This window comes from Dendrobates tinctorius, unplaced genomic scaffold (genome assembly GCF_039654945.1).
Source record: "Dendrobates tinctorius isolate UK_male_01 unplaced genomic scaffold, ASM3965494v1 ptg000250l, whole genome shotgun sequence".
Taxonomy (NCBI): Eukaryota; Metazoa; Chordata; class Amphibia; order Anura; family Dendrobatidae; genus Dendrobates; species Dendrobates tinctorius.
The window spans coordinates 46,798,168-46,826,026 of NW_027361917.1; positions in this window are offsets into that span (position 1 = coordinate 46,798,168).

The following is a 27,859-nucleotide window of genomic DNA, read 5'->3' on the forward strand; positions in this document are numbered from 1 at the left end:
GTTATATAGGAATGCCCTATATAAGAAAACCCGCTTATGGTGGAATAAGTCTTCCCTTGAAAATGATCTTGATAAACAGATTATCCCTCGTGGTCTGAGGGTGCAAGTATATCCTTCCTTTGAGTATGAGGATGAGATTCAACTTAAATGCTGGACATCATCCACCACTGCTTGTTCTTTGGAGTTTATCCAAATAATAATCGACAGATACACCACATCTTTAAAAACCATAGATGAGGATATTGAAGATTTAGAGCAAAAACTGCTCAAGGACATACCTGTCGAAGATTTTGATAAAATTCTGGTAGACATCAACAAAGAGGTGGATAAATTGAAAAGTGTAGTTTCAAAGAGGCCTAAAGATTATGATAGCAATAAAATCTACCAATGGCAGCAGAAGAAAACTGAACTCCACTAGAGATAATCCTAACAAAAAGACATCAGCACCCACCCATAATAGAACTCATTCCGAGAGCTCTGCTCAATCCATGTCTGATGCCAATGTCAGTGACAACGAAACAACAAACAATAGTACAATGTGCACCCGCTATGAACATGATAAATGTGTACCTGATATATTTATAAGATCTAAAGGATCTAAAACTACGGCAGAACAATTTAAGGTAATTAATTTATCCAAACATGCATTTTCCCAAACACAATTATGACTTTTGGAAAAAGGTTTATCTTTCTCACCTTCCTGTCATCTCGACACGTTTTCGGCAGTAAGAGATCTGCATCTCTTCGCTAGAAAGCTAATTCTCAGAAAGTTACATCACAAGAATAACAAAGGCGACATATTCACCTCAGTTGAAGAGAGAGGCGTTAAGTGATCGGGAGGCATTATTGAAGGAAAATAACATGGAGGTTAGTAATTTTCCCCATAATCCATTCAATAAAAGTAAAAAATTTCCTCCAATTAGCACATGTTCTGCAATTGAGGTTTTTACTAAAATTGTAACCTCTGAAATTGAAACCCTTCCAAAACCACCTCAATGGATATCCAATGTGATTAAGGAGGAACATGAGGCACTAATCCAATTTCAATCCTTTACAGATGTAGTCTTCAAACAGGCAGACAAGGGGGGAATTTGGTGATATGGCCAGTTAAACAATATGAAAAGCAGGCCCAAAAATTTCTAACTACACCTTTATGTTACAGAAAATTGCCTTATAACCGCCTTTTCAAATTTCATGATAAATTGAGATTGCTGAACAGGCCTTTGATCAAGGCATTATTCCCAAAAAATGGTAGATTATATCAAGAAACTCCATCCCAAACTACCAACGCTATACCTGATCCCAAAACTCCACAAAGACCCATTAGATCCTCCCGGAAGGCCAATTATTTACTTCCATCCTACATTCAGAATACCATGGCTGTTCTACAAAGAGTCAATCAACATCTGTCTTGAAGATCATATCTTAATGGTAACTGCAGATGTTGAGTCTCTGTATACCTCCATCAGACACAAAGACGGTCTTAAAGCAACAGCATGGTACCTCAATATGGGTAACCTAGAACCACTAATCAATTTGATCCTCACTCTCCTGGAATTTGTCCTGGAACACATCTTCACCTTTAATAAGGACATATTCCTACAAACACAAGGTACTGCGATGGGGGCATCCTGCGCCTCCTCGTATGCTAACCTATTCCTAGGGGCTTGGGAGAGGGACATTTTTCAGGGAGATAACATTAGTGAGATGCAGTGGGCACAAGGATGGATGTGCTATATTGATGAAATCTGGTTCATTTGGGAAGGTTCAGTTGACACCCTACAGATTCTGATAAATAAATTAAATAGAAACAATCTCAACATTAAAATAACATATAAATATGGAAAAGATTTGGAATTCTTCGATTTAGGAATCTCAATATCCCCGAAGGTATGATCTCTACTGATCTGTACAGAAAACCGACTGCCACCAACTCTCCTTTACATGCCACCTCTTCGCATCCTCCGGCAACTATTAAAGGCATTCCAAGAGGCCAATTTCTGAGGGCAAAAATAATCTGCTCTGAGAATAATGCCTTTGAAGATCAGGCCATGGATTTGACAATGAGATTCAGAAATAGGGGGTTATAGCAAACGTTGCTATAAAAAGCCAGGAAAATCCCTAGAAAACAATTGATATATGCGGCCTCCAAAACTTCTGGATATCAGGACGGTCAAGAAAGATTTATATCTACGTACAACACTCAATGGGAGGACCTAAAAGGCATTTTGAAAAAACTCTGGCATATCTTAATGTCAGATTCTATTCTTCGTCAATGTATTCCCCCATATCTGTCAGTTGTGGCAAAGAGAAGCCGCAATCTCAAGGATATGTTAGTCCACAGTCACTACAACCCCCTCTATCTTACATCATCAACCTTTGTTACAGGGCTTTTTTTCCATGTGGTACATGCAAAGCTTGCAGCAATGCAAGGAAAGCACATACCTTTCTCAACTCAAATGGAACAAGATCTTATACCATTACAAAACATCTTATATGCTCATCACATGGATTAATATATCATGCTACATGTCCCTGTAACTTAATTTACATTGGCCTAAAAACACATGAATTCAAATTTAGAATAAGAGAACACAGTAGGGACATTGAAAAATCAAAAAATATCAAATATATCTCACTACTCAAAACCTTGCCCTGACACTATAAAACCCATCACAATTCCCACCCCAGGGGCCTCATGTTTAAGGCAATTGACCAAATTGATTTGGGTATACGTGGGGGTGATTTAGGCAAAGTTTTAGCCCAACAAGAAAGTAGTTGGATATATTGGCTAAACACTATAACTCCTTTTGGACTTAATGAAAGTTTGTGTTTCAATTCCTTCTTATAGTAGCTTGGTCAATTTTCGGTGTCTAGGTTTTAAGGTTTCTTTTAATTTTTTTTAGTATATTTTTTGTCTCCTTTTTCTCATTCCCTTTTTTCCCGTGTTTCTCCTTCTTGTCATTTTACCTCTTTATACAAACTTAATTTATACTTATCACAGGTGCCCTTGACATGCTCACCAGAATGCTATTTGTCTTCTTTTATGCGGGAGTGTTATGAATGAGTCACCGTAGGAGGCAAAAGCAGAAATACAAGCTAAGTCCAGAAAACCAGAGAAGTTGGCAACTATCAGATTGCAGACCCCTGAACCTATCAACACAACTAGCAGTAGCCGTGGGAGGTTCCTATGATGCCCTAGACCCCTCGATCACAGCCGGAGAATTACATAGGCCTAAAGAAAGAAAGGGGAAATCTAAACTGCCCCAGAGCAGACCCCAAAGCAATAGGCAGCCCCCAACATATAATGACGGTGAAGCAAGATGAAAATACTAACACAGACAGAAAGATAGACTTGAGCAAAGACGGGGCCCAAAACTACCTAGATAGGAAAGGACAGGAAGGCTGCTGTCTGCAATCTGCCAAAACCCTATCAAAGACATAAGCCAACAAGCTGATATGAAAAAGACCCTGAAGCAGCTAGGCTTCAAAAACTAAATCAGCACTCAGGTATTTTCAGAAGGCAGAGATAAATGAATTCAGCACACCCCAGCAGGGAATGGCAGAAATCCAGAAAAACAAAGCAAAACAAAGTCAAAGCACCAAAGCAAAAGGCCGAGTAGCAAACTTAGCTTTAGAGGAGCAGGAATTCAGACTGGTCTCCAAGGATCCCACAGAGAAATCACCCGCAGGGCAGAAGGGCGTCGGCAGCCTTATATCCAGTCAGTAACTCCACTCAGCCAGTCATCATCATCAGCCTCAGGTGTTTGATAATCAGGCTCACTACCTTTCTTTACCAGAAGAGGGAGTTCCTCGGGCCTCAGTAATGAAGGGGAAAATGAACTCACAACAGTACCTCCCCCTTGAGGAGGGGTCACCGAACCCTCAACTACGCCACCAGGGCGATCAGGGTGAGCCCGATGAAAGGCACGCACCAATCTTTTGGCATGAATATCAGAGGCAGAGACCCAGGAATTATCCTCCTGACCATAACCCTTCCACTTAACCAAATACTGGAGTCTCCGTCTAGCCAGACGGGAATCCATTACTTTCTCTACCTCATATTCCATGTTACCTTCAACCAATACAGGGTCTGGAGGTGCCACCCCCGGAACAACAGGTTCAACAAACCTCTTCAACAAAGATTTATGGAACTCATTATGGATTTTAAATGTGACAGGAAGAGCCAAACGAAAAGAGACCGGATTAATAATCTCCACAATCTTGTAAGGTCCAATAAATCTAGGCTTAAACTTAGGAGAAGGCACCTTCATAGCAATATTTTTTGATGATAACCAAACCATATCACCAACCTTAAACTGGGGACCAATGGTCCTATGTCGGTTGGAAAACCGCTGGGCCTTTTCCTGGGAGAGAGATAACTTATCCACCACTTGGTCCCAGATCTGGTGCATTCTCTCCACCACAGTGTCAACCAGCGTCGGACTGGAGCACCTTGGGCCCACCAGAGAAAATCATTCTTGGGGCCCACTATGTAGCTACATAGAAAGAAATACAAGACCACCAATTGTGCGGTAAAACGCGCTAATATCAGGGTATAATATAAGGCAGTACAGGTCTTAGTTATGTAGCAGGAGTTGGGGTAGCCTCCCTCATAGAATATAATGCAGCCATCTCATAGAATATAATGTAGCCCCCTCATAGGGTATAATGCACCCCCTCTTAGGGTATAATGCTGCCCCCCTCATAGGGTATAATGCACCCCCTCATAGGGTATAATGCTTCCTCCACTCATAGGGTATAATGCTGCCCCCTCATAGGGTATAACGCTGCCCCCTCATAGGGTATAACGCTGCCCCCTCATAGGGTATAATGCTGCACCCTCATAGGGAATAATGTACCTCCTCATAGAATATAATGCTGCCCCCTCATAGGGTATAACACTAGATAGATAGATAGATAGATAGATAGATAGATAGATAGATAGAAGATAGATAATGGATAAATAGATAGATATAGAGATAGATATATAGAAATAGATAGCTATAAATAGATACAGATAGATAGATAGAGATAGATAGATAGGTAGATAGATAGATAGATAGATAGATAGATAGGGGATAAATAGATAGATCGATGGATAGATGATAGATAGATATGAAGATAATAGATAGAGATATATAGCTATAGATAGATATAGAGATAGATGGATAGATAGATAAAGGATAAATAGATCTATGGATAGATGATAGATAGATATAAAGATAATATACATATAGATAGATATAGATAGCTATAGATAGGTATAGAGATAGATAGACTATCTATATCTATCTCTATATCTATCTATCTATCTATCTATCTCTGTATCTATCTATCTCTATATCTATCTCTCTATCTATCTAAATCTATCTCTATATCTCTCGATCTATCTCTATATCTATCTCTATATGTAAGATAGAGACAGATATAGAAATAGATAGAGATAGATAGATATACAGATATAAATAGATAGATAGATATAGAGAGAGATATAGAGAGAGATATAGATAGCTAGAGATAGAAATAGATAGCGATAGATAGATATAGAGATAGATAGATAGATATAGAGATAGATAGATAGATATAGAGATAGATATAGAGATAGATATAGAGATAGACAGATAGATATAGAGATAGATATAGAGATTAATAGATATAGGGATAGAGATAGATAGATAGATAGATAGATATAGATAGATATACAGATAGAGATAGATAGATATATAGAGAGATATAGATAGAGATAGATAGATATAGAGATAGATAGAGATAGATAGATAGAGATAGATAGAGAGATTGCTATAGGGATAGATATAGAGATAGATAGATATAGAGATAGACAGACAGACAGACAGATAGATAGATAGATAGATATAGAGAGATATAGATAGATAGAGATAGATAGATATAGAGATAGATAGATATACAGATAGAGATAGATATAGAGAGAGATATAGATAGATAGAGATAGATATAGAGATAGATAGATATAGAGATAGACAGATATAGATAGATAGAGATAGATCGATATAGAGATAGATAGATATACAGATAGAGATAGATAGATATAGAGAGAGAGATATAGATAGATATAGATAGATAGATATAAGAGATAGATAGATATAGAGATAGACAGATATAGAGATAGACAGATATAGAGATAGATACATATAGAGATAGATAGAGAGATAGATATAGAGATAGGTAGATATAGAGATAGATAGATATAGATAGATATAGAGAGAGATATAGATAGATATAGATAGATAGAGATAGATATAAGATAGATATAGAGATAGATAGATAGATATAGAGATAGACAGATATAGAGATAGATTGAGAGAGATAGAGAGATAGATAGAGAGATTGATATAGGGATAGATAGATATAGAGATAGATAGATAGATAGATAGAGATAGATAACTAGAGAGATAGATATAGAGATAGATAGATAAATAGAGATAGATATAGAGATATATATACAGATAGAAATAGATAGATAGATATAGAGAGATATAGCTAGATATAGATAGAGATAGAGATAGATAGATATAGAGATAGATATACAGATAGAAATAGATAGATAGATATAGAGAGAGATATAGCTAGATATAGATAGATATAGAGATAGATAGATAGAGATAGATAGAGAGATAGATAGATATAGATATAGAGATACTGTAGATAGATAGATAGATAGATATAGAGATACTGTAGATATAGAGATAGATAGAGAGATACAGTAGATATAGAGATAGATAGACAGATATAGAGATAGATAGATAGATATACAGATAGAAATAGATAGATAGATATAGAGAGAGATATAGAGATAGATAGAGAGATAGACAGATATAGAGATAGATAGATATATAGATATAGAGATACTGTAGATAGATATAGAGATAGATAGACATATAGAGATAGACAGATATAGAGATAGATAGATAGATAGATAGATGGATAAGATAGATAGATGAATATAGAGATAGATGGATATAGAGATAGATGGATATAGAGATAGATAGATAAAAAAAAATCACAATACTCACCTCTCCTCCTAACTCCCATGCTGATGCCGGCTTCAGACTCAGGAGCTGTCCCATCTGCCAGACACACAGCGGGTGCACGATGGTGACGTCATCGCGCACCGGCTGTGAGTCAGGAGCAGAGAGGACTGATGGGAGAGAGACGCTCTCTCTTCCACTGCAATTGAGGGCGGGGCCGGCTGCCTAGGCTGGGGGGCGGGGCCCCGGGGAGTGAAGACCGAGAGTGAAATGATATTCACTGCTTCGCACTGAATATTCATTTCTCTTTAGTAGCGGGGACAGGGGCTCCTGCCTCCTGACACCCGCTGCTGCTCCGCTGGCACAGGCCCCCATAGCAGCTGTGTGGCACTGGCTGGGAGCCCCTGGAGCAGTGGGGGCCCAAGGCAACTGCTGGCCCTGTATGCCAGCAGGTGCCAGGGGCCAGGGCCCACCAGATGCCAGGGCCCACCGGAGAATCCTCCGGCTCCCTGGTGGGCCAGTCCGACGCTGGTGTCAACACCTGGGCAGGCAGAGGGCTCCACCTGCCCTGAAGAAAATCGAGGATGAAACCCAAAGTTACAAAAAAAAGGTGACATCAAAGTGGCAGAACTAGCTCTATTATTTAAAGCAAATTCGGCCAAGGGCAAAAATGAAACCCAATCATCCTGATCAGCAGAAATAAAACATCTCAAATATGACTCCAAGGTCTGGTTTGTTCTCTCCATCTGCCCATTGGTCTGAGGGTGAAAAGCAGAGGAGAAGGACAACTGAATTCCCAGCCTGGAACAGAAAGTTCTCCAAAATCTAGACACAAACTGGACTCCTCTGTCAGATACAATGTTCTCAGGAATCCCGTGCAAACGAACCACCTGTTGTAAAAACAGGGGCACCAACTCAGAGGAAGACGGCAACTTAGGGAGTGGTACAATATGAACCATCTTAGAGAACCTATCACAAATCACCCAAATAACAGTCATCCTCTGAGAGACAGGCATATCAGAGATGAAATCCATTGAAATATGGGTCCATGGCCTCTTGGGGACAGGCAAAGGCATCAACAACCCACTAGAGCGAGAACACGATTTAGACCGGGAGCACGTCCCACAGGACTGCACAAAATTCCTGACATCACGAGACAAGGAGGGCCACCAAAAAAACCGACTTACCAGATCTCTAGTACCAAAAATACCTGTATGACCAGCCAAAGCAGAGCAATGTACTTCAGACATCACTCTCTTCTTCCACTGGTCAGGAACATACAACTTTCCACTGTGACAACGCTCAGGTTTGTCCTCCTGGAACTCTTCCAGAGCACGTCTCAAATCGGGCGAGATGGTAGAAAGAACTACCCCTTCGCCTAAGATGGTAGCAGGCTTTGTCACCACAGGAGAATCAGCAAAGAAGCTCCTAGAGAGGGCGTCTGCCTTGACATTCTTTGTTCCAGGAAGAAAAGAAACCACAAAATCAAAACGTGTAAAAAACAAGGCCCACCTAGCCTGTCTAGGGTTCAAGCGCTTAGCCGACTCTAGGTAAATCAAATTCTTGTGGTCAGTGAGGACCACGACTTGATGCTTAGCTCCCTCCAACCAATGTCTCCACTCCTCAAATGCCCATTTCATGGCCAACAGTTCCCTATTCCCCACATCATAGTTACGTTCAGATGGAGAGAACTTTCGGGAAAAGAAAGCACAGGGATTCATTTTAGATGTTACAGGATCCTTTTGGGACAAAACAGCTCGTGCACCAATCTCAGAAGCATCCACCTCTACCTGGAATGGAAGTGAGACATCAGGTTGCCGCAAAACCGGGGCGGAGGTGAATCTTCGCTTCAGCTCCTGAAAGGAAGAAACAGCCTCCGGAGACCAATTTAACACATCAGCACCCTTCTTTGTCAAATCAGTCAATGGCTTGGCAATACTAGAAAATTTTGCTATAAATTTCCGATAAAAATTAGCAAAACCCAAAAACTTCTGGAGGGCCTTCAAAGAAGTGGGCTGAACCCAATCGTGAATGGCCTGTACCTTGGCTGGGTCCATTTCAATAGTTGACGGGGACAAAATAAATCCCAAAAAAGAAATCCTCTGTACTCCAAAAAGGCATTTAGATCCTTTGACATACAGGGAATTCTCCCTCAAGATCCGGAACACAGTCCGAATATGTTCCACATGAGAATCCCAATCCTTGGAGAAGATCAAAATATCATCCAGATAGATAATCAAAAATTTATCGACAAAATCTCGGAAAATATCGTTCATGAAGCACTGGAAGACAGAAGGGGCATTAGTGAGCCCAAAAGGCATCACCAGGTACTCAAAATGTCCCTCCGGAGTATTAAACGCCATCTTCCATTCATCCCCATGCTTAATGTGAATAAGATTATACGCCCCCTGAGGTCAAGCTTGGTAAACCAGCAAGCACCTTTAACTCTGGAGAATAGATCAGAAATCAGGGGTAACGGATACTGATATTTAACAGTAATTTTGATGAGGGCACGATAATCAATACAAGGTCTTAATGATCCATCCTTTTTGGCTACAAAAAAAAAAACGGCACCTAAGGGTGACGAGGATGGTCTAATATGACCCTTCTCCAACGCCTCCTTAATATAGGATCACATAGCCTCGTGCTCGGGTACAGATAAATTGAAGAGCCGACCCTTGGGAAATTTACACCCCGGGCTCAGTTCAATTGCACAGTCATAACTCCTATGAGGAGGCAGAGACGCAGACTCATTCTCACTGAATACATCATAAAAGTCCGCCAAATAATCAGGAACATCATGCGACTGAGGAGAGGTGGAAAACACCAGAGCCTCACTAAAGGCACACCGACAACCCCAACTCACCACAGACACAGATTTCCAATCCAAAACTGGATTATGAATCTGTAACCAGGGAAACCCCAGAACAATAGTATCATGCAGATTATGCAACACCAAAAATCTGCAATTTTCTTGATGGTCTGGGGCGACCCGCATTACCACCTGGGTCCAAAACTGGGGTTTATTTTTAGCCAAAGGAGTAGCATCAATTCCCCTCAAAGGGATAGGCGTCTGCAGAGGTGTCATCGGAAATCCACAACGTTTAGCAAAATCCAAGTCCATTAGGTTTAGGGCTGCTCCCGAATCCACAAAAGCCTTGGCGGAAAATGTGGACAGGGAGCAGATCAGAGTAATAGCCAGAAGAAACTTAGGTTGAACACCCCCAACAGAAAACGTGTGTGCAAAGCGTTTCTCTTGTTTAGGACAGACAGAAATAATATGCGAGGCATCTCCACAGAAAAAACACAACTTATTACGCCTTCTGAACTCCTGACGCTGCTCTCTGGAAAAAACTCTATCTCATAGGTTCAGACATTTGTTCAAAAGGTGGCAACACCTCTCGTGCAGCTTTACGTTCGCGCAAACGCCGATCAACCTGAATGGCTAATTACATAGAATCGTCAAGACCAGAGGGAACAGGAAATCCCACCATAGTATCTTTTACGGCTTCTGACAACCCCTTCCGAAAGAGAGCTGCCAAGGCATTATCATTCCAGGTAGTAAGTACTGCCCACTTTCGGAATTTTTGACAGTACAATTCTGCAGAATCACGACCCTGGTTCAATGCCAGCAGGGTCTTTTCAGCCTGATCAATGGCATTAGATTCGTCATACAACAACCCCAAAGCTTGAAAGAATGCGTCCACATTAGTCAGAATAGGATCATCTGGTTTCAAAGAAAACGCCCAATCCTGGGGATCGCCACGCAGCAAAGAGATGACAATTTTAACCTGCTGCGCGGAGCTCCCTGACGAGTTAGGCTTCAAGGCAAAAAATAATTTGCAATTATTTTTGAAATTCAAAAATTTAGACCGATCCCCAAAAAATACATCAGGTGAAGGAATCTTTGGTTCAGCAGCATGTGAATGAGCAAGGTAGGCGGAAATTCCCCGCACTTCCGCAGCGAGCTGCTCCACACGATCAGACAATTGCTTTATCTCCATTGAGAGAAAAAAAAATTCCCCCTACGGCCTCAGAGATATAGAGGAAAACATATACACACTTTTTTTTTCTTTTTTTTTACAATTATTTCCTGCTATCGAGTACCCTAGGATCTGCGGTATGGCGGGTGATTCTGTTATGAATGAGTCACCGTAGAAGGCAAAAGCAGAAATACAAGCTAAGTCCAGAAAACCAGAGAAGTTGGCAACTATCAGATTGCAGACCCCTGAACCTATCAACACAACTAGCAGTAGCCGTGGGGGGTTCCTACGATGCCCTAGACCCCTCGATCACAGCCGGAGAATTACATAGGCCTAAAGAAAGAAAGGGGAAATCTAAACTGCCCCAGAGCAGACCCCAAAGCAATAGGCAGCCCCCAACATATAATGACGGTGAAGCAAGATGAAAATAATAACACAGACAGAAAGATAGACTTGAGCAAAGACGGGGCCCAAAACTACCTAGATAGGAAAGGACAGGAAGGCTGCTGTCTGCAATCTGCCAAAACCCTATCAAAGACATAAGCCAACAAGCTGATATGAAAAAGGCCCTGAAGCAGCTAGGCTTCAAAAACTAAATCAGCACTCAGGTATTTTCAGAAGACAGAGCTAAATGAATTCAGCACACCCCAGCAGGGAATGGCAGAAGTCCAGAAAAACAAAGCAAAACAAAGTCAAAGCACCAAAGCAAAAGGCCGAGCAGAAAACAGCTTTAGAGGAGCAGGAATTCAGACTGGTCTCCAAGGATCCCACAGAGAAATCACCCGCAGGGCAGAAGGGCGTCGGCAGCCTTATATCCAGTCAGTAACTCCACTCAGCCAGTCATCATCATCAGCCTCAGGTGTTTGATAATCAGGCTCACTACCTTTCTTTACCAGAAGAGGGAGTTCCTCGGGCCTCAGTAATGAAGGGGAAAATGAACTCACAACACGGGAGTCATCTCTGGAAAGCACCCCTCAATGTGCCTCCTTTACTTGCCATGGTGTCTTCAATGTTCGGCCGTTCCGATGTGGGATTCATCTTAGATGGTATCGCCTTTTGTCAATTATCCTACGATGATGATTCTTTCTTTTGGATTCTCCATCTGAACAGATACAAAAAAAACTGGAAATAAAAAAAATACAGCTACTGAAAGATATGTTGGACATATGAAGGCTAAAATGAGGAAAAAGAGAAAAACAACCCAAAGTGTTTTGACAAAATCTTATTTTATTTTTATTTTTTCCTTGATTAATATATGCATTTTATAATTTATATTGACACCAAATATATTTAGTCTGCACATTTATATATTGCATATATCTACTGTGGTATAGTGACCACTGTGTCCGCTAGGGGGCACTGTGTGGATGTCCCAAGAGAGAAGATGAGTGGCAGAATCCTGAAGGACCGTTATGTATCTCAAGGTGGGTGGCCTTGAGATGGAGACTTATGTGTGTGTGTTGATCAGCAATGATATTGCTGAGTTGTTGTTTCAATGTGTCAGGGAGAAGTCTCCAGGTATCTGGGGAGACGGGCAGGCCCAGTTACCTACAAACCCACCCAGGGGGTGTGTTTGAGAACGTTGTTATAAAGTGTGTGAATAGTTCAAGTACCTGAGATGAGGTCATAGCCATGTGACCCGGTGGGCGTGGCTACGGACCATATAAGGTGGCCAGGGTAGGTCACATGAGGTGAATGCAGGGACCTGCTTGGTCCGTTTTGGAAGGCCCCGTCTGGGAGACATGGGGGCTGTCTTCCTGATAGCAAGGAAAGCTGTGTTGAATGGCTGCATGTGCCTGATGATTCCCTGGAGGGAATGGATGTCTGCAGCATGATGAAGGAACTTTGCGGAAACCCTGACGTGGGTGAGATAACTGAGGCTGAAGAGCCTGTGTATGCCTAACCTGTGTGACCACAGGGATTACAGAGCTGAACTCTGTCATGGACGCTATGCTGATGTTATGAAGTTTATGTTGCTTGCCTTGGTTTATGCTGCATAATAAACCGCATGGACTGTTATGACTTTATGGAAAACCAGTGCCGGATCTGGTTTTGTGGCTGCTGAGTGAGTGTCACCTGCTTGAATGACAGCGCTACCTTACAATTGGTGGAGATTGCAAAGGGCAATATTGTAGCCTTGTTGCTGGGAGCAACGGAAGAGGACTGCAAAATTCGGTGGCTAAGGGCAACGCTGAGCCAGGAGGGCTGACAGTCGAGAAAGCCATGTAATATACTGACCGTCCACGTGTGTGAGCAGAGCCTGTGACGGCCTGCATTTGGGGAAGCCACTGTCCGGCTGGGGTTCTGGAACCGTGGGGCGGCCTAATGAGTAAGGCACTGTCCAGATCGGTGAGCCCAGTGCGGCTGCTTCCCCAGGAGAAAGAGACTGGTGATTGCTAGGGTGCCTCTGCGGAGAAGAAGTACCCGAGGACCTGTGTGGCCAACACAGGTAACGGACAGGTGTTCGTGTTGTACTGACCTGGGTCAGTGAGAAAGACTGTTTACCTGGAGGGTTCAGTGAGCAAGGTCCTGAAGGGTCAGTGTTGGGAGGTTCTGGGAGAAGAATCGGATCCCTGGAGCACGTGGTATGACCTTGGACCTGGTGAGGCGTAAGTGTTGGACAGTCTCAGGCGGAGATGGATGGCACCCACCGAGCCCCTGGACCTGGTGAGGCTGGTGTGTTGGGAGACCCTGAGAGGAGGGTCGGCTCCCTGAAAAGCACCCGGTGCGCCCTGTGTGTTAGACTGTCTCAGGCAGAGATGGAATGTCCTGAATAGCACACAGACAGGACACGTGAGTTTTGTGTGGTGTGTTTTTTTTTCTTTTCTCAACTCAGCCTGCGGTGGCTCAGTGGGAGTCAAGAAGGTGACAAGCGGCTTCTTGTAACTTGACAGGGTTACAAAGGGGAATAGCAGCTTCCGGTAACTCGGCGGGATTACGAAGGTGACACCAGCAGCTGTGTGTGTGAACAGCAGCCGGTGGTGTTGGTGATCGGTGACAGCAAGAGCTGTGGTGGCGCCAACAAGGACTTGTGTAATATCGTAAGAGACATAAACTGTGTGGTGTGAACTGTGGTATGAGAAAACCTGTATAACGGACATGGGCAAATCCCAAAAGGGGGCGGTGGCCCAAATTGGGGTGGTAGCCCAAAAGGGGGTGGAGTCCCAAATTGGGGTGGTAACCCAAAAAGAGGTGGAGTCCCAGAGGGGGCAGTGACCCAAATTGGGGTGGTAACCCAAAAAGGGGTGGAGTCCCAGGAGGGGGCGGTGACCCAAATCGGGGTGGTTCAGGAAATGGCAGCACTGGTTGCCTCAGTGGGTATGTCTGGGGAACCGCAGTGTGTGTGTATGTCTTTTGAGGAGTATGGCATGTATTTTCCGCATAATGATGAGCCACAGGTGTGTACCGTGATGCTGCACTGGGAAGGAGTCTCTGGTAGACTGGACTCAGAGAGTCAGGTGACTCTGACAGGAACTCCTCTCGTTTTATCTCTGGCCGAGAAAAACGTCAGGGTTCGCTGTAAACACGGGGTCACGGTGAACTATGCCGTAGACAGAGTAATGTTCGAGGGGACCGAAGGTGGTGAGTGCCAAGGGGGCGGGATACCATGGGACTTAGTCTATGCCTTGGAGAGGGGCCGGGACTTTGTTGTGTTTGATGATGTATGGCAGGAGGTTGGAGACGTGTTTTTTGTTGGGCTAACAGATATTGAGACGGTGATGACTCCTGACATGGACAGGTCAGAGGTAGATGTGTCCGGAAGAAGGAGTACGTCTGCCCAACGGACGGACCTGACGTCTCGTCACAGGACTGACGTTGACCTGGTTGATAAGACGGCTGAAGTATTCACACGGTTAGTGGGTAACTGGAAGGATTACTCGACAGGCCGGGGTGACTCAGACTCTGGAGGTGACTGTGGCTCTGAGAGAAAAAAGTAGCACAGAATAGAAGCGCTAGAGAAAGAAGTCTCTGAGCTCAAAGGTCACCTGCCAATGTGGCAAAACGTGAACATGACCCTTAGGAAAGAGATGGAAGAACTCAGAGGAGTAGTAAAAGGTCTTCTGCGGGATAAGAGTTTGGACGGAGATGTACAGCGGCTGGGTCCAACTGGTGGTGGAAAGGAGCTGCCGGTGCCCGTCTTAGCAGAGGGTCGTGAAAAGATGAGATCTCATGAAGTTGGGAAGCTAAGAACTGAAGAAGACAGTCACCCGGTCAGGTTAACTGTAGTGAGGGAAGTGTCCGTGGTAAAGCCAGAGCCTCCTGGCCTGGAAGAGATCAAGGCCACGACCTTCAAGTTTGCGATTGATGTACCAGAAGACATGCAAGAAGCCTGTGCTGCGGAAGGTGTGCATGAGGCTTTCAAAGAGGCGGTCAAAGCGTGTAAGGTGCACTGGGTGCTTGAGACTCGGCAGTTGGTGATAATATCAGCCAGGGAACATACAGCAAACCGGGTAGCTGTCCTGAAAGAGATGCATTTACAATGTCTCCATGCCAAACAGCTGGTCAGATGGAGTAATATGAAGGCTGCTCGACGCCTAGAGTTAGTGGGTCGCTCTCCCAGGGCCTTGGGGTACTCGGTACCGGGCCGGTATCGGCGGGATGTGTCACAGCAGCGGTGACCCGGACCGTGGCCCTGGGCACCCAATGAATAGGGGATATTGTGAATGGTGGAATGTAGTTAGATGAATAGTTCGTGACACCACCTGTGGTGTTCGGCAAGGGAGGTGTTAAGCCGATGTTGCAGACAGATCCTCTGGGACAGATGGTGTGGTGCAGCAATGATGTTATAGCCCTCCACAGGCAGGGCTGTTGTCCCAGGGCAGTGTAGATGCGGAGACACTTAGATGGTGTAGTGTCCGGCGCAGGGGACGTAGCAGTGCCAGGCGGACGGACGCAGGAAGGAATGGAGGACACCAGGGCATGTAGTTCCAAAGCTTTACTCACAGTCTGTAGTGCCCACTTCTGTGCCGTGTCCTCCGGGTCAGGGACTCAGTCAACCTCCAGGCCAGATGGAATGCTCCCTTCCACACTCTGCCAACTTATGTGCCTTTGCTGAATGTCTCCTCTTTAGCGCCTTTAAGTGTGAAGATCTCCTAGTACTGAGTTACATTGGAGTTCCTCCTGACAGATGTTCCCAAGAACTCTACTTGTGTGGCAGACAGCTGTAGCCTGCTTCGGGGACTCTCTACTCCTGAGTCCAGGCTCTCTATCCGTGTTGCTGTTGTGCCCTCAAGTCTTAGATGGGAGTAGTGCGTTTACAGCCCACTACTCTACCGGTGTCTGCTGTAGAACCATTAGTGTCCATACAATCTCGGGGACCGGGCCCCGGTCTTTCACTTAGAACTACTAGGCAGGGTTCTTCCTCTAAGCCACATGCTCTGTGTTCCCTTTTACTCCTACGTTCCGTACTTGTCTTTCTCTCGTATGGAAGCTCAGGCTTCAGTTCAATGTCTTTCTCCTTCTTTCCTTTCCCGTGCCAGCTCGCTCAGATCACTGAGGCAGCTGCAGCACTCCTTCCTCCATCCCTCTTCCAGGGATCCCCACTCCTCTTTGAGTGGCTTCCTCTCTCTGCCTCACTCACTGACTGACTGACTAACTGACTTGTAATCCTAAACCATCCCACTCTTTTATGTGTTCTAAACTCCACCCACCTCCCAGCACGTTTAGTGTTCCAAGCAGGGAACCACCAAAGGTGCTCTGCCTCTCTCTAGGCAAGGAGCCGCAATGTGGTTTTGCTGAACTACGCTATTGTGTGGGGTGTGAGTGTTGGAGCGTGGTCAGGAGCCTCCAACTTACCTGGATGGTGGGGCACCACACCTTAGGAGAAGGTGCAGTATCTCTGTGGCGACTGAGCCTCAGGGGTGCCACATTAGCGAAGGAGGCTATGGATCGGCTGGGTTTGCGGAAAGATGTGGTTCCGGTACCCAAAGGTACCCTCACCGCGCGTACGAGCGCATGCGTTGGATCTGTTTCTCCCTCTGCCTTCTGGAAGCGTACCACATGTGACCGCAGTGCGTTCCACTGCGTGTCACGATTCGCATGTCTGGAATTCCCATTAGATGTGGGAGCCTTATTCCGGCGGCAAGCACCATGACGCCTCATGAAATTCCGGCTTACTGTTTCATCAGAGGGCACCTGGGCTTGTTATATATTAACCTCCCCTTTACCTTAATACCTCTATCACCCCATTTGGAAGAAGCTTTATTGCGAAACGGTGCTCTTCGGGCGTAGGGCTGGTCACAGCAGGCTCACCCTATCCTCTCTTCACTACACCATAATTCAGCATACTACGAATCACGTAAATTTACCTTATTGAATTATTGTATTAACGAAAACATTTTTTTCTTTTCTGTTGTTGTGCTGCTTACTATTGGTAAATTAGCCCTGGTAGAGGTTAATATGACTTTTTAGTCATTTCTAAATGGCACCTTTTTCTGGTCCATGGCTGTCATGCAGTTACACTAAATAACATAATATCTTTTTGCCATGAAGATTTTTGTATAGTCAGCCTAGATGGTGGCTTATTTTTCTAGTCCTCTATTTGTATGGCCGCACTCATTTGAATTTTCATTGTCTATATCAATTACATATATTTGAGTGTTCATGTTATATAGTGGGTGCATATCTTTTGTTAACTTTGTAACTGCGGTGCCCTCCCCTGTGTTTTTTGGAGGTTCCTTTTCCCCTTCCCCTGTCTTTTTTAACAATTTTAATTATTGTATCAATAAAGAATCATTGATTTTATTCATACATCTTTTCCAGTCACTTTGTTCCACCATGATACCTTTTCATAGGGGTTTTTGTGGTAATAGTTTCCTATAAAGTTATGGTCCCAATGTGCATCTGCACACCTTGCTCAGATGATCTAGTACTACCTTGTTATACAAGTCAGTTATTATAAAAATATATAATTGATCCAAGTAACATGGTCACCTGAGTGAGTTGCACAACTCCTGTGAAAGCTCAATAATGGTTGCTGCTGCGCCATGGCTGAGGGATGAACTCCACCCGTTCATGTTTTTGGGCTGCTCTAATCATAATGAAGATCCTTGATGCAATAATATAAAAGGAGCAGTTTTTATTCCACAATGTGTTTCCATGTCAGACTGGTGTCTTATTGAAATGTAAAAAAACAACTGCACAGTGCACATAGGAGCAAGAGGGGTTGCAGGAGGTCCACGCTTTTTTAAACCCTTGCTCCTATGTGCACTGTACAATTGGTTTTAACATTGGAGGAAGACACCAGTCTGGGATGGAAACGCGTTGTGGAATCATTAATATAACTAAAAAGTAAAAAATATACTGCAAATCATGCATAAAGGTAATGATAATAATAAGGGTATTTAGTAAACATAATTTTGATCAAAATAATGTACAAGCCATCCCGCCACGTCACGGCAACCCTTGTGGGACAGTCCCTACTCTAGTATTTAAAACCTTTTCACTTGCCAAGTGGCGTGAATGGTCATGTGTTAATATGCACTTACATTGTGCATACACATTAACTTACTTTTCTCAGTTCAGATTTGTTTTTTATTCATTTCATTGTGCATTCAGTGCATATATGGGTGTGACCTCCCTCTTTCTGAGCTGGGAAAGCCATCCAGTCTGGCCTAAGCTGTTACTAGTGGTTCAGCCGCTCGACCCTTGTTCACATTCACGCCACTTGGCAAGTGAAAAGGTTTTAAATACTAGAGTAGGGACTGTCCCACAAGGGTTGCCGTGACGTGGCGGGATGGCTTGTACATTATTTTGATCAAAATTATGTTTACTAAATACCCTTATTATTATCATTACCTTTATGCATTATTTGCAGTATATTTTTTACTTTTTAGTTATATTTGTGTTTTTTGCTTTTTGTTTTCTCCGGTTAATGGTCATGTGTTAATATGCACTTACATTGTGCATACACATTAACTTACTTTTCTCAGTTCAGATTTGTTTTTTATTGTTTTTTATTTGTTTTTTATTTGTTGTGGAATCATTGCAGAGAGACAACCTTGTTCAGTAGTGTATGGAGGTATGGGTCCTCCTGATTAGGGCCCCCTTTTCTCTTGAGCACCATTGTAGTTGTCTCTACGCTATGCATTGATTACATATTAAAGTATAGAGCGCTTTACCCTTTGTCTTCCTATCTGACTCCCTCTGGAAAACATGAAGTTTCTTTGCAAGAGGTACAAGTGATTAGATAGACTTTACTTCAATCTGCAATCTGTTTGACATATATAACGTTAACTAGACTTGCCTTTAGCTGGGATTTATTGGAAACTGGGAAATCAATCCATCAGCCTTCCTGCAAAGTAAACAAGAAATTGTACAATATTTTCTGCGAGCGTTACCATGGCGATCTCGCTGCATTACCACAGTCTGTTCTCTCTGAATGTTAGAAACCCCTTCGGAGACCTTTTGCACTCTCTACAAATTCTGATCATGTTGAAAAAGTAACGGAGGCTAGATATTTACTAATCCCATTGGTTATTTAGAAGCATTTCCATGTTATTGTCTGATGGCATCATGTGCTCCTCGTATATTTACAAGCGTTCTTTCGTTTTTTCTGCAATGTGAAACGCACATTCATTTCCAGTAGGTGAACACAATAAATGCATAGATGCCGGCTCCCAAAAGTATTTCTTTTTTTAAGATGAAACAGCCTCCATGTGCTAAAAACTGTACAACATGTTAAGCTTCAGTTAGCATCTTCCAAAATCTAGGAACTATATCAAAAATCAGAATCCTGCAACAATTCACTGAAATATGGCACATTGCAAAACTGAAAAAAAATTTGCCCCATTGTTCTGAGATGAGTAGTGCCAGAATTGGTTCACAGCTGCTCATCCTCCTAGGGACTAATATGGTCATTCATCTGAGCTGAATATGGAGGTTATTGAGGGACTTGTGAGTGTTCATTTCTGAATTCTGGCTTGCAAATATGTACTGCATATAATTTAGGAACTATCCAAGACAAGGGCGCAGCTGTTTAACCCCTTCCCATTACAGCTAAACTTCAAATTTCCTTCACTTTCATATTTTTTTATCCTTTCATAACTTTTGTGTTTTTCCATCAACATAGTCATGAGAGGGCTTATTTTTGCTACAAGAGTTGTGTTTTATTGTAGCTCCAGTTCGAAGAGGTCTGGATCCTGAGACCACCACGGATCACACAAAAACTGCTCTTGATTGCACTGCAAGTACTAACCTCCTGCGTGAACATGAGTACAGATCAGAATGCGGGCACAAAGGTCTATGACACCATACATTTTCTTAATAACTCACAGCCGATATGCTGAGGAAAAAATGGGAGAATGAACGGAGGAAACTCATTTAATTTCATTTACATGTAACTACATTGAATTCCACAGAGTACGCAAGATTCGCCATGGGTTACAACCACATTTAAGGGCCACTCTACTACCCAATAATCCACAGTTCTGTGCAAAATTTGAATCTATAGCTAACAAATTTGCATTTGACATTATGCTGCTCAATATTGAATTTTCATGAACAGAAATGGACACTCTCGGGAAGGACCTATCTTGACTTGGAAACTCATCTAATTGAACAAATAACAGCACAAGAATGGGGTACCCTGAAAGTAATGTTGGAGGAAAATTTCACTAACTATAGAAATGAGCAAGCTAAACATACTAACTGGTTCCGTGATGTGGAGGATTATAAATCCGGCTGTGTATTTAATTGGTAATTGGTGACACCACCTGCATTGAATCAGAGGAAGGGTAAATTTGCCCAAACATGGAGATTATGTAAATCACAGAAGAGAGGAATCTACAGGATTCTGGCTTTACCACTGTTGATTCTGAGTCAACTGATGATTCCAGTGTGTGACCATCTACTTCTATTCATTTTTTACAAAAAAGAAAGATGGACAAGATGATACAACCAGGATACGAGTAAAAGTCAGTTATCCTTGAATCTCGGCCTCTTTGTTTTTCTTACAGACGGGGATGAAATTTGAAGGCAGATTGATTTATGTGAATCAATGTGGGGGAGACCACAATGGAGATATGGACTCGTATCTCCAACCATAACAGTATCATTAGGACCCCTTCTCATTGATTTATGTGGGGGAGACCACAATGGAGATATGGACTCGTATCTCCAATCATAACAGTATCATTAGGACCCCTTCTCATTGATTTATGTGGGGGAGAACACAATGGAGATATGGACTCATATCTCCAACCATAACAGTATCATTAGGACCCGTTCTCATTGATTTACCCATATTTATTTATTTATTTTACTCAGTTATATAAGCGCCATTAATTTCACAGTGCTTTTCAGACACCAAAGCATTTTATTGAAAATAGACACTGAGTAAATCAATTGTGACTTAGGGTTACAGATAGCGTTCCTATGCAGAGAAGAGGTGGGAGACACACTTAAACTCTTAAAAAAGAAAAAGCTGAGGTGAATATTTGAATTAGAAAGTCTTCAGCCTAGAGGTTTGAGCTTTGAGTTTAATCTACCTAGTTGTCTGCCCTGATCTCTTACTCTGAGGAAATTATAAGTATGTGTTTTTAATTTCTGTCTCTGCCCCTTTTTTTTAGGTTTTTTGCTCATGTTGCAAGATGAAGGTGGAACAAGTCATGAGTAGTGTTGAGCATTCCGATACCGCAAGTATCGGGTATCGGCCGATACTTGCTGTATCGGAATTCCGATACCGACTTCCGATATTTTTTCAATATCGGAATTCGGCATCGGAATCGGAAGTTCAGTTGATTGACGGCCTGACGTCATCATGATGCGCGGTGTGTGCGCATCATGATGCGCCGTCATTTCGGGCCTTCCGGGGGTCTCTGCCGGCCTGCCGGGGGGCTGTGCCGGCCTGCCGGGGGGCTGTGTGGACTGCCCGGGGTCTGTACCGGCCTGCCGGGGGGCTGTGCCGGCCTGCCGGTGGTCTGTGCACCCTGTGGGGGTCTGTACTGGCCTGCCGGGGGGCTGTGCCGGCCTGCCGGGGGGCTGTGCTGATGTCCGGGGGTCTGTGCAAGCATCGTCCGATGGGACTACAAGTCCCATCGGGCGATGCCTGCTACCATGACAGTGATTGACACATTAGCCAATGATGGGACAGTAGTAGTCCCATCATCCGGCTAATGTGTTAAATGTTAAAAAAAAATAAAAAATACTACATACATACTACATGCATGCTACATACATACTACATGCTACATACATACTACATATATACTACATACATGCTACATACATACTACATGCATGCTACATACATACTACATGCTACATACATACTACATGCATGCTACATACATACTACATATATACTACATACATACTACATACATGCTACATACATACTGCATGCTACATACATACTACATACATACTACATACATACTACATGCATGCTACATACATACTACATATATACTACATGCATGCTACATACATACTACATGCTACATACATACTACATATATACTACATACATACTACATACATACTGCATGCTACATACATACTACATACATACTACATGCATGCTACATACATACTACATGCATGCTACATGCATGCTACATACATACTACATGCTACATACATACCACATACATACTACATACATACTACATACTACATATATACTACATGCATGCTACATACATACTACATGCTACATACATACCACATACATACTACATACATACTACATACATACTACATGCTACATACATACTACATATATACTACATGCATGCTACATACATACTACATGCTACATACATACCACATACATACTACATACATACTACATGCTACATACATACTACATATATACTACATGCATGCTACATACATACTACATGCTACATACATACCACATACATACTACATACATGCTACATATATACTACATGCATGCTACATACATACTACATATATACTACATGCATGCTACATACATACTACATGCTACATGCATGCTACATACATACTACATACATACTACATGCTACATACATACCACATATATACTACATACATACAATACATTCATACAATACATACATAGACATACAGTACATATAACATAGAGTAACATACTTACCAATACTTGTCACATTGTTCCCCGAAGCCATTGTCTTTTCCGGAATAAATATTAACATAACAAACCACAAAAATACTCACCCACGATCCGAAGCAGTCCACGAGTGTGTCCCACGACGATCTTGGGTAGAGAACTGCAGCATCAGATGATGCTGCCGTTCTCTACGGGCTGCAGGAATCCAATGACGGAAGGTAGGTATCCTTCCGCACTGTATTCCTCCGCCACTTAAAAAAAAAAAGTCCCTAGTCTCACTTTATGCCATTGCTGCGTGGGAATTTCCCACACAGCAATGGCATAAAGTGAGACTAGGGACTTTTTTTTTTTTAAGTGGCGGAGGAATACAGTGCGGAAGGATACCTACCTTCCGTCATTGGATTCCTGCAGCCCGTAGAGAACGGCAGCAACAGCTGATGCTGCAGTTCTCTACCCAAGATCGTCGTGGGACACACTCGTGGACTGCTTCGGATCGTGGGTGAGTATTTTTGTGGTTTGTTATGTTAATATTTATTCCGGAAAAGACAATGGCTTCGGGGAACAATGTGACAAGTATTGGTAAGTATGTTACTCTATGTTATATGTACTGTATGTCTATGTATGTATTGTATGAATGTATTGTATGTATGTAGTATATATGTGGTATGTATGTAGCATGTAGTATGTATGTAGTATGTATGTAGCATGCATGTAGCATGCAGTATGTATGTAGCATGCATGTAGTATATATGTAGTATGTATGTGGTATGTATGTAGCATGTAGTATGTATGTAGCATGCATGTAGTATGTATGTAGCATGCATGTAGTATATATGTAGCATGTATGTAGTATGTAGCATGCATGTAGTATATATGTAGTATGTATGTAGCATGTAGTATGTATGTAGCATGCATGTAGTATGTATGTAGCATGCATGTAGTATGTATATGGTATGTATGTAGCATGTAGTATGTATGTAGCATGCATGTAGTATATATGTGTTATGTATGTGGTATGTATGTAGCATGCATGTAGCATGCATGTAGTATGTATGTAGTATGTATGTAGTATATATGTAGTATGTATGTAGCATGTAGTATGTATGTAGTATGTATGTAGCATGCATGTAGCATGCAGTATGTATGTAGCATGCATGTAGTATATATGTAGTATGTATGTAGCATGTAGTATGTAGCATGCATGTAGTATATATGTAGTATGTAGCATGTAGTATGTATGTAGCATGCATGTAGTATATATGTGTTATGTATGTAGCATGTAGCATGCATGTAGCATGCATGTAGTATGTATGTAGTATATATGTGGTATGTATGTAGCATGCAGTATGTATGTAGCATGCATGTAGTATATATGTAGTATGTATGTTGCATGTAGTATTTATGTAGTATGAATGTAGCATGTATGTAGTATGTAGTATGAATGTAGCATGTATGTAGTATGCATGTTGTATGTATGTAGCATGTAATTTTTTTTTTTTTTTTTTTTACATTTAACACATTAGCCGGATGATGGGACTACTACTGTCCCATCATTGGCTAATGTGTCAATCACTGTCATGGTAGCAGGCATTGCCCGATGGGACTTGTAGTCCCATCGGACGATGCCTGCACAGACCCCCGGAGCCTGCACAGACCACCGGCAGGCCGGCACAGCCCCCCGGCAGGCCGGCACAGCCCCCCGGCAGGCCGGCACAGCCCCCCCGGAGCCTGCACAGCCCCCCGGCAGGCCGGCACAGCCCCCCGGCAGGCCGGCACAGCCCCCCGGCAGGCCGGCACAGCCCCCCGGAGCCTGCACAGACCACCGGCAGGCCGGCACAGACCACCGGAGCCTGCACAGACCCCCTGGCAGGCCGGCACAGCCCCCCGAAAGGCCCGTACAGACCCCAGAGAGGCTGTACAAGGGCAGGAAAGGGTTTTTCTTATTCCGATACCGGAAGTCCCATAGACTTGAATGGGACTTCCGGTATCGGAATCGGCGATACCGATACTTTTTTTATAGATCGGCCGATACCATCCGATACGATACTTTGAAGTATCGGACGGTATCGCTCAACTCTAGTCATGAGGGCGGAGGTTGACGTGGGCTATATGAAACAGATCTGGAAACTCATTTTATTATATATTGTTGCTTATATTGCCCTGTGTCTTCCCCCATCCCTTACCCCCTTCTTTTCCTTTGCCTTTGAAGACACTTGTTTTGAGTGAGTAATCATAAGCCTCTGGTTACCATGACAGCGAGTTCATAGCCAAGATTGGCTGATCTCTGTGGGTGGGCACTGTGCCTGACATCAACTGGATGATGGTCATGTGACTGCTTCCTCGGTGACATGGGGAATCTCCGTTTTACAATATGTGCTGTTCGCGCATATGCACTGTGCTTGCATGTCGTCTGGGTTGCGGTCATGTGACCTCTTCTCTGATGAAGTTTGCAGGCCGGCCCCTCTCATTGGGCAATGCGTATTCAAGCACAGTGCCACCCTATTGGGATAGGTAGTTGGTTTCTGCAACAGTCTGAATGATTTGACATGATTGGACAAATATGGACACACCTCTAGACATGTGTAATCATCTTCTCCAATGAATTTGGAAAGCTTTTTGTGGCCAGATGAGACCAAGATAGAACTTTTTTGGTAAAGCACTTCATTCTACTCTTTACCAAAAATGGAATGAAGTCTACAAAAAAAATAACACAGTACCTGCAGTCAATTTGGTGGAGGTTCAAAGATGTTTTGGGGTTGTTTTGGTGGCTCTGGGATTGAGGGCCTTGACTGTGTGCTAGGCATCATGAAATCTGAAGAATATCAATGGATTTCGGGTTGCAATGTAGTGCCCAGTATCAGAAAGCTGGGTTTGTGTCCCAGGTCATGGGTCTTCCTGCAGGTCAATGACCCCAAACATACTTCAAGAATCACCTAGAAATGGATGGAAACAAAGTGCTGGAGAGTTCTGAAGTGGCTAGCAATGGGTCTAGATCTAAATCACATTGAACACATGTGGAGAGATTTTAAAGGAATCTGTCGCCCCTAGATATGATTTTTATCTATTACTATGGGCAGGGGGCATTTATGCACATGTAATCGAAGTACATGTATCAAAGTAGAGCATGCAGGGGGCATTTATGCACATGTAATCGAAGTATATTTATCAAAGTACGAGGCAGTTATAACATGGATAAATGTGACACGCATCTCTGTTGTCTTCATACTGGTAGCCAGCTCTTTCAATCTCTGCTCTGAATCAACTCCTGTGTTTCTCCACTCCATTCAATGTCAGCAGGCAGTTAATCCTGAATGCTTTATATGTGTCTTCAACTATGCAAGCTTATATATGGTAACCAGCTCTTTCAATCTCTGCTCTGAATCAACTCCTGTGTTTCCCCACTCCATTCAATGTCAGCAAGCAGTTAATCCTGAATGCTTTATATGTGTCTTCAACTATGCAAGCTTATATCTGGTATATAGTTATTTCAACTTACTCTGCTTGTCCCCTTATGTTGTGAGGTCAAGAAACTTTTCAAAGTGCTTTATGATCCATGTAGTGCTGGACATCTGTTTATCTGACCACAACATTTATTGGGTCCTGCTGTCTCAATTTAGTTTGATTGATTAGCGAGAAGAGAGAGAGAAAAAAAAAAAGTCTAAGCCTTAGCCTCCTATATATTCAGACATAGCTTGGGGGAGTATTTATGCAGGGGGCATTTATGCACATGTAATTGAAGTACATGTATCAAAGTACGAGGCAGTTATAACATGGCAGTTAGACAGGGCAGGAGACAGGTAAGACATTTATATACATCTACTCCCTGTACATTTGGAGTGCAACAAATATATATCATATGCATTTGTGTAATTTATATCCTGGCCGCTGCATTCACACACATCCACCGCCCTGGCATTAACTCTCTACACTCCATCCATATCGGTCCCTCGCTCCTTTCCTCTCCTATGTATAGCACTCACGCTCTTTTCACATTGTTAAATTGCACAGATCCAGTCAGTCCCACCATTCAACATAAGAGACGCTCTCACAAATCACTTAACCATCTGCTCACTCTTTCTATCCTCCTTCTCCTAGTTGTAGGAGACATTGCTCCCAACCCTGGTCCCCCATGTTACAGAAAGTCAAACCCCCCAACTGCTACACTCAGAAACCCCTCTAATCTTATTAATATTCCCTGCATGCCATCTGTCTCTCTTAATTGTGCACTTTGGAATTCTCGCTCAGTGTGTAACAAGCTCTCCTTTCATGACTTTTTCCTTTCTAATTCTCTTAACCTCCTGGCTCTTACTGAAACCTGGATCTAGCAGTCAGACACTACCACTGCTGTTGCTCTTTCATACGGGGGACTACACTTCTCTCATACACCAAGATCAGACAATAGAGCAGGTGGAGGCGTTGGTCTGCTCCTATCACCAAAATGTACCTTTCAGGTTATCCCTCAACTTCCCTCACTAGTATTCCCTTCTTTTCAGGGCCATGCCATCAGACTGTACACCCCCTTCTCCATGCGAGTGGCGGTGGTGTATCATCCTCCCGGCCCTTGTCAACAGTTCCTGGATCATTTTGCCACTTGGCTTCCACATTTTCTCTCCTGTGACATCCCTACCCTCATCATGGGAGATTTCAACATCCCTATTGCTCTTCCCCTCTCCCCATCTGCTACTCACCTTTTATCTCTAACCTCCTCATTTGGCCTTTCGCAGCTTACTAATTCTCCAACGCATGAAGACGGAAGCTCCCTCAACTTGGTCTTCTCTCGGCTTTGTGCAGTGGATGATTTTGCA